The sequence below is a fragment of the Hydractinia symbiolongicarpus genome, chromosome 9, assembly GCF_029227915.1.
Source record: "Hydractinia symbiolongicarpus strain clone_291-10 chromosome 9, HSymV2.1, whole genome shotgun sequence".
NCBI lineage: Eukaryota > Metazoa > Cnidaria > Hydrozoa > Anthoathecata > Hydractiniidae > Hydractinia > Hydractinia symbiolongicarpus.
In genome coordinates, this window is record NC_079883.1 from 22,695,863 (window position 1) to 22,702,795 (window position 6,933).

The window sequence follows — 6,933 nt, forward strand, 5'->3', positions numbered from 1 at the left end:
ATCACTTTTTACAAACCACACACCACAGACACCATACAACATAACACTAATGATACAACACAGAATTAAAAAAATTCCTATATGTGATTTTAGCATAAATGGCACGGATACAATAATTCCAAGTGGACTAGATTCAATTAATCATCTTGGGAGGTAGATAACATAGATAACACTAAGTTGAGGATGGCTAGTGTAAATGTTGGTACTCTGAGAGGTAGAGCAGGTGAAGTAGTTGAAATGTTAGAACGTAGATCTGTTGATATGTGTGTTTAGGAAGTCAGGTGGAGAGGAGCTTTGGTGAGATTTGTGGAAGGTAGGAGGGCAAGGTATAAACTTTTTTGGATTAGTAATAGTGATGGATATGGAGAAGTGAAGCAGGAAGATCTTGACCGTTTAGAAAGGAATGATATGAGAATGGTTAGGTGGATGTGTAACGCCAGTGTGAGAGACAGAAAGAGTTCAGATGAGCTAAGAAGAAGGCTAAGTATCCGTAGAATTAAAGATGTTATCCAGGTAAGAAGATTGAATTAGAAAGAATGGAGGGGGATAATTGGAAAGAATGGAGGGGGATAATTGCGTAAGAAAGTGTAGAGGCTTGATAGTTCCTGGGGCAAAGCCCAGAGGCAGACCGAGAAGGACTTGGCAGGAGATTATAAGGACAGACTTGATACATAGGACGAATTTAAGTTTAGATCTAACACAGTCTAGATCAGATTGGAAGAGGGTCATAAATATACCCCGTCCAACCCATGCTAGCATGGAAAACAGACGTTAAGCCGAGAATGATGATGATGATCATCTGAGGCACCTCAAAGGAAAGTGCAGTGCTACATTTATGTGTTGCTTAAACACGGTAGCAACAGACTGAAACACTAATTTACCTTAAACTTTAAGAAACATTTATAGGCTTAATTAAAAAAATATGTTCCTATAAAGAATTATATACATCGTTATTTCAAATTAATCAATATTCGTGTTTGAAAGAAAGATTGAGTGTCATTGACCTTGCACACGTTTGTTCGATTTTTCTTGGAAGTAACGACCGTATTCTTAAAAAGCAGGAATTAATTCAAGATAAGAAGATTGCGAACTTGAAAAGATTAAAACCACCTACTAATGATGTTGACACTGTTATTTTTAATTTTTCAAAACATATCTTAACTGATTTTGAGAAGTCGTTGCTTGTGAAAGGTTTAAATTTTTCTGTACCTCCTCAGTCTCTTAATTATTGTGACTATCTCGTGAATTATGAAACTCTTTTCAGGGATATACAGGGTATCAATTTGCTTAATAATGAGGATCTTGACTTCGTCAAAATGAGGATTAAGGATATGGCATTATCTACTTATCGTTCTTATAACAATAAAGATGAGTATAGTAACTTGAGTGATAATGAATCACAAGCCTTATTGTCTTTATCCCGAAATAGCAGTGTCGTTGTACAAAAATCTGATAAAGGTAATTCTGTTGTTTTAGTTGACAAATACATCTACAACAACAGAATGGAAGAAATTCTATCTGACAGCAGCAAATTTAAAAAGCTCAGTCTACCATCTGATAAGCTTTTGAATTTTACCATTGGTCAAGAGAAAAAGATTACCAATGTTTATAAGGCTCTCTTAAAATCTGGCGGGCTGAGTGAAGCCAATTACAATAAATTTCGCCCTGTAGGCTCCAAACCTGGTATACTTTATGGGCTTTGCAAGGTCTATAAAAAGTGTATTAATGGATGACCACCCTTTAGACCTATCTTATCTGCTATTGGTATACCGGTCTATAAGTTAGCTAAGTTTTTTGTCCCTGTGTTATCTAATGTCACGAAAAACGAATATACAGTTCATGACTCATTCTCCTTTGCCGAAGACATCATTCAACATGATGGCAGTCTCTATATGGCCAGCCTTGACATTGACTCTTTATTTACCAACATTCCGTTAAATGAAACGATAGAAATATGTACCAACCTGGTCTTTGATCAATGTGATAGGTGTCAAGGTCTAACTACAAGTGAGTTTAAATCTCTTTTAGAGCTAGCTACCAAGGAGTCATATTTCATTTTTAATGACAAAATTTATCAACAAATTGATGGAGTGGCTAAGGGTTCACCCTTAGGCCCCACATTTGCTAATGCTTTTTTGTGCTATCATGAACAAAACTGGTTGAACAATTGTCCAACAGAATTCAAGCCCGTCTACTTTAAAAGGTACGTTGACGATATTTTTGTGTTGTTTTCATCCCCGGACCACTTGCCAAAATTTCAAAATTACTTGAATAAATGCCATCCTAACATCTCTTTTACATCAGAGACGGAAAAGAGCAATAAATTATCTTTCCTTGACATATCCATTACTCGCGATGTGGACCGAAAGTTTATTACATCCATATATAGAAAGCCTACTTTTAGCAGAGTGTACACGCACTTTGATACTTTTATTCCTGAAAGCTATAAATTCGGCTTAATTTATACTTTGCTTCATCGTTGTTTTAAAATTTGTTCAAGTTGGTCAATTTTCCATCATGAGGTTATTAGAATCAAAGATATCTTTATTCGAAATGGTTATCCAGAACTATTTATTGACAAGGTCATAAAACACTTTTTTTCAATATCTCGCAAAACCAAAGAAGTCACCCACACAGCTGAGAAGAAAAACATTTTGATTGTTCTCCCTTTTTTAGGTAAAACATCTTTACAAACGAGAACGAAGTTAGAAAAACTTTTTAAATCTACTTTGCATTGTTGTAAACTTTCTGTTGTTTTCAGAACTCACACTCGCTTATCTAACTTCTTCATATTTAAAGACCTGTTGCCCAAAGAATTAAAGTCAGGCGTCATTTACAAATTGCAGTGGCTGCAACGCCACTTATATAGGTGAGACGTCGTGTCATCTTAAGGTTCGGGCAAGCGAGCACCTCGGAGTGTCTCCCTTAACAGGTAAGAAATCAACCTCATCTAATTGCACGGCAATTAAAGATTATCTTAAAGCCTGTCACACCACATCATCTCTTGACGATTTTAGTATACTCTCTAGGGGTGACAACCGGTATTTGCTAGAGTCTCTGTGTTAATGGAGCAATACCAAACTTGGTTTGTATTAAACCAGTCTTTATAGAACGACCAAAGAACCAATAGCAAACACACAGAACAACAATAGAGCTGACAATGGATGAAATCTGTGTTAACATGTATTTATTGTCATATAGAGCAAAGAGTAAGACAATATCACTGACCCCGTATATATAGCTAAGGTGTTGGGTTATACAAGAAAGATTGCATATGAGTATTGGATGAAAGTATTATTGAGCAAGGAAGAATATTAGAAAGCAAGAGAAGCTGTTGGATTCCATCAAAAAGATTATAGACTATCAGAACAAAAGATTACTGAGGAAGAAGAATATTAGAAAGTCTTATAGAAGACAAAAGGTTAGTGGTTTTAATAATTATCAATCTGAACTGGGTGTAGGAGAGTGCAAGCATCGCAATTAATGCATGACATCTTATATTTGAAATAAATAGTGAGCAGTTTGAATATTTGCTACTACCACCAAGATCTTCACTAGAGGCTGGTGATCAACACATTTTATTACTGGGCTAAATTCTTAGGTACGGTCACAATGATACCTGGAAACTATGCACAAGCTTCCTAACATGTTCAGGATCAATTATCACAGAAAAAATTAAGTCTTGGCGTACTGATGACAAACAATGCTTTGTTTGAAAATCACATACAAAGTGTAATTGACACAGGAAAGAAGTTGTCTTGCTGGATACTACACACCTTTTGTTCAAGATTAAATATTGTTCACAGCTGTGGTGTCCAACCACTGCTGGCATCATTCAACAGAGAATTGATTCAGTGGTAATTTATAAGCAAAATTAAAGGCAAACACCTCTCTTACTATTGGGATGCACTCAGAAAATACAATTTATACTTACTTTAAAGATGTTGTGAACAATACAGAATTATCTATGTTTGGAAAATCATTAAAGGCTTGGTTTCAAACCTTAGTCACAATAGAATAAAAGTATCTGTTATCCCACACCTGGGTAGGGAATGCTTATTTGCACCCTACATCTGCACCTTACCTACCATCCTTTAGAATCTGAGAGCTTTCTCACTTCCGCTGCATGGCGTAAAATTATTTTATTGCTTACAAAAAGAAGTTAGAAATTGTACAAAATGTGATTTCGCAGTATTTAAGAAGCTGCTGGATAGGGTGACATGCAGGTCAATAAAGACAGTTATTGGATTATCATCTTGAAGAATTGATTCAAAAGCTATTAAAAGTAAGTATATATATCAGCAATTATTCCCAACATTTAGCTAATGATGTTATAATTCCACATAATTAGCTAAACTTTCAAGACTTATATACCTTGAAAACCAAAAGAGATTTGTTTTTTTTAAAAAAGGATTTATTATACAACTTTCAAGCTCTTTTAAATGAAATCAGCTTGTATTTTTGTGAAAGGTAAGCTTTATTATTTCTTTCTATGCTTCATTATTTCAAAGTCTTTGAAAAAATGCAAATGGTATCAATGTTGAATGAGTGTGCAATTTCTTCCAAAATATGAATTGCTCTATTTACACAGGGACAGTTAGGGCCAAAGGAAGTCGTACCTCAGTTTACCGTCAGCCGCCCGCATATATATTTACCACCGCATGAAAAATGTCATTGTTTTTAAAAATTTCATTATTGTCTTCACTTTCCCTACAGAGAATGAAAATATGAAGTAATCACTCAAAGAATATCTTAATAAACCCCTCTGACATTCTTTGCACATCACCACACCATCATCACCGAGGATTTCCAACAACAACTCGAATCACAGCGGATGTCGTCATGCTTTATTTCCTGACCCTCCGATTCTTAGTCGCCCCTGAGCCACATTCTTTAACCATGCATGAAAAAATTACTGAACCGCTATAGTAAAACATATAATAAAAAATAAATAAATAAAATAATTAAATATTCAATATACATAAATGATGAACATATTCATCACAGTTCCACAAAGAAAGAAATGAAATATACTCAATGCATCTTATTTCGAAAAAGCTATTGCGTAATTTCGATTGATGTTGCAATCAATCAAAAGTGTTCTTTTTTTGAATGTTTTCAAATGTAATGTAGTGTGTTAATTTAAATTTTGAAGGGCTTTTGTTCCAATGCGCGCAATACAAAGTTGTGCGATCAAGCCTTGCCTCATTTGGATATATGTCCCAGTCTCCAGAGGTTATCTTTCGGCGCTGTAATTCCAGTTTGGTCCAGAGGGTTTCGGGTTCAAGCTAGCTAGGCAGAGGGGCTAAATAATGAATAATGAAAATTTCCTGCATGGTACACCTGCTGAGGTACAAATTCTTCGGCCTAATTGATAAAGTTTCCATCAAAATGAATTCTATTGAACTTTGATGTGAGGCCTTAGTTCAATGTTCTTAGTTGTGGTGGTCTTGGCCACTAACCAAAACAACCAGATCAGTGATCCTAACAAAGGAAAGATACACATACTCTGTATACAAATTATAGCTAAATACAGCCAATGGTCAATCTCTAAATTGGCTTGCAGGTAATTTATGCAAATACCTCAAAAATGTAAGTTTTTTTAAAACAGTTAAAGTCGCATAAATAACTAGATAACTGATGGGAATCTGCAGAAAAAATTAAAGGAATGCCAGAGCTAACTACCTGCTCCAGCTAGCCTAAAATTCATGTAGCTAGCTAGCTACACATTTTGATAGTTTCTTCACAACAAGCTGGTCTTTTTAGAGATCTTGTCATCTGCAAATGCACTGACCCTTATACAGTCCATGTCCATCGTATTAATTAAATTAAAACACCTTTGTAAAGCCCGTAATAATATATAATAGTAAGAATATAATTGGCTCAAAGAACTTGCACTCCAGCACGTTTTCACAACCTGGACGATTATGCTGTTCGATTATTAATTGCTATTGTTGTTTACGTTTTATGACGCCATTTTTAGCACATGCGTTTAACGCATGATCTTTTATTATTCCATGGTCACACAAGTGTATCTAATATCGTTATATATTGTACATGGTTTATCAGGATTGATCGGGCCATTGGCGAAAGTTCTTGTAAAAAAATGGCGGTTTTCATCGACCGTGCTGTTCTGACTGCCCAATCTCCCAATCTTTGGACATAAAAATGCCCAGGCGTAACAAGATTGGGCTGGATACCATATTAGACCCATCTTTAGACGCCTTTTAAATTTTAAAGAAGGGATGTGCCACACAAGCTTTGTTGTTTGCAAGACCCAACAACCATTCTCAGGCACATTAAAACATCATATTTGGGATATATGATAAACAAAAAACTGTTAAGTTGACCAGGCCAGTTTTTGGGCATAGAAAAAATCCTAGCTAGCTATAGCTAGCACGTATTATACATTTGGCATTTATATACAGTTCGTATTGACCAAATTTTTAAAAAAAGGCTTATATATAAAGAATCAGATAAATCGTTAGCTGTTAACTTCATTTTGAATGAGAAGTTTAGCTAGTTAGCTAGGTAGCGATAGTCAGCCATATATGTTTATATAGTTTCATTTTTTAGACCCATTTTTATATAAACAGTATGATTTTTTGGCCTTTTGATTTGCAAAGAAAACTTTCAATTTAAAGGTTACCTCCTGCTAAAAATCAAGTTGAGCTCATATGAAGTTCCTTTTAAGAGGTATAATCTAAAATTGTCACTGTTCTCTTTGTTTTTCACAATACACCAAATGTTAATAATAATAAGATACAACTTATGTGTACTTTTCATTAAAAACAAAACGCAGCAAGAAAAGTTATCATGAAAAAACGTGTTTTCTCATTAATAAATTCTTATAAAAGTGTTATGTTTACCTCCTCCGATCACTAAATAAGACTGGCTACCCATTTGTCACTGTCAGAAGATTGGCCTGGCCAG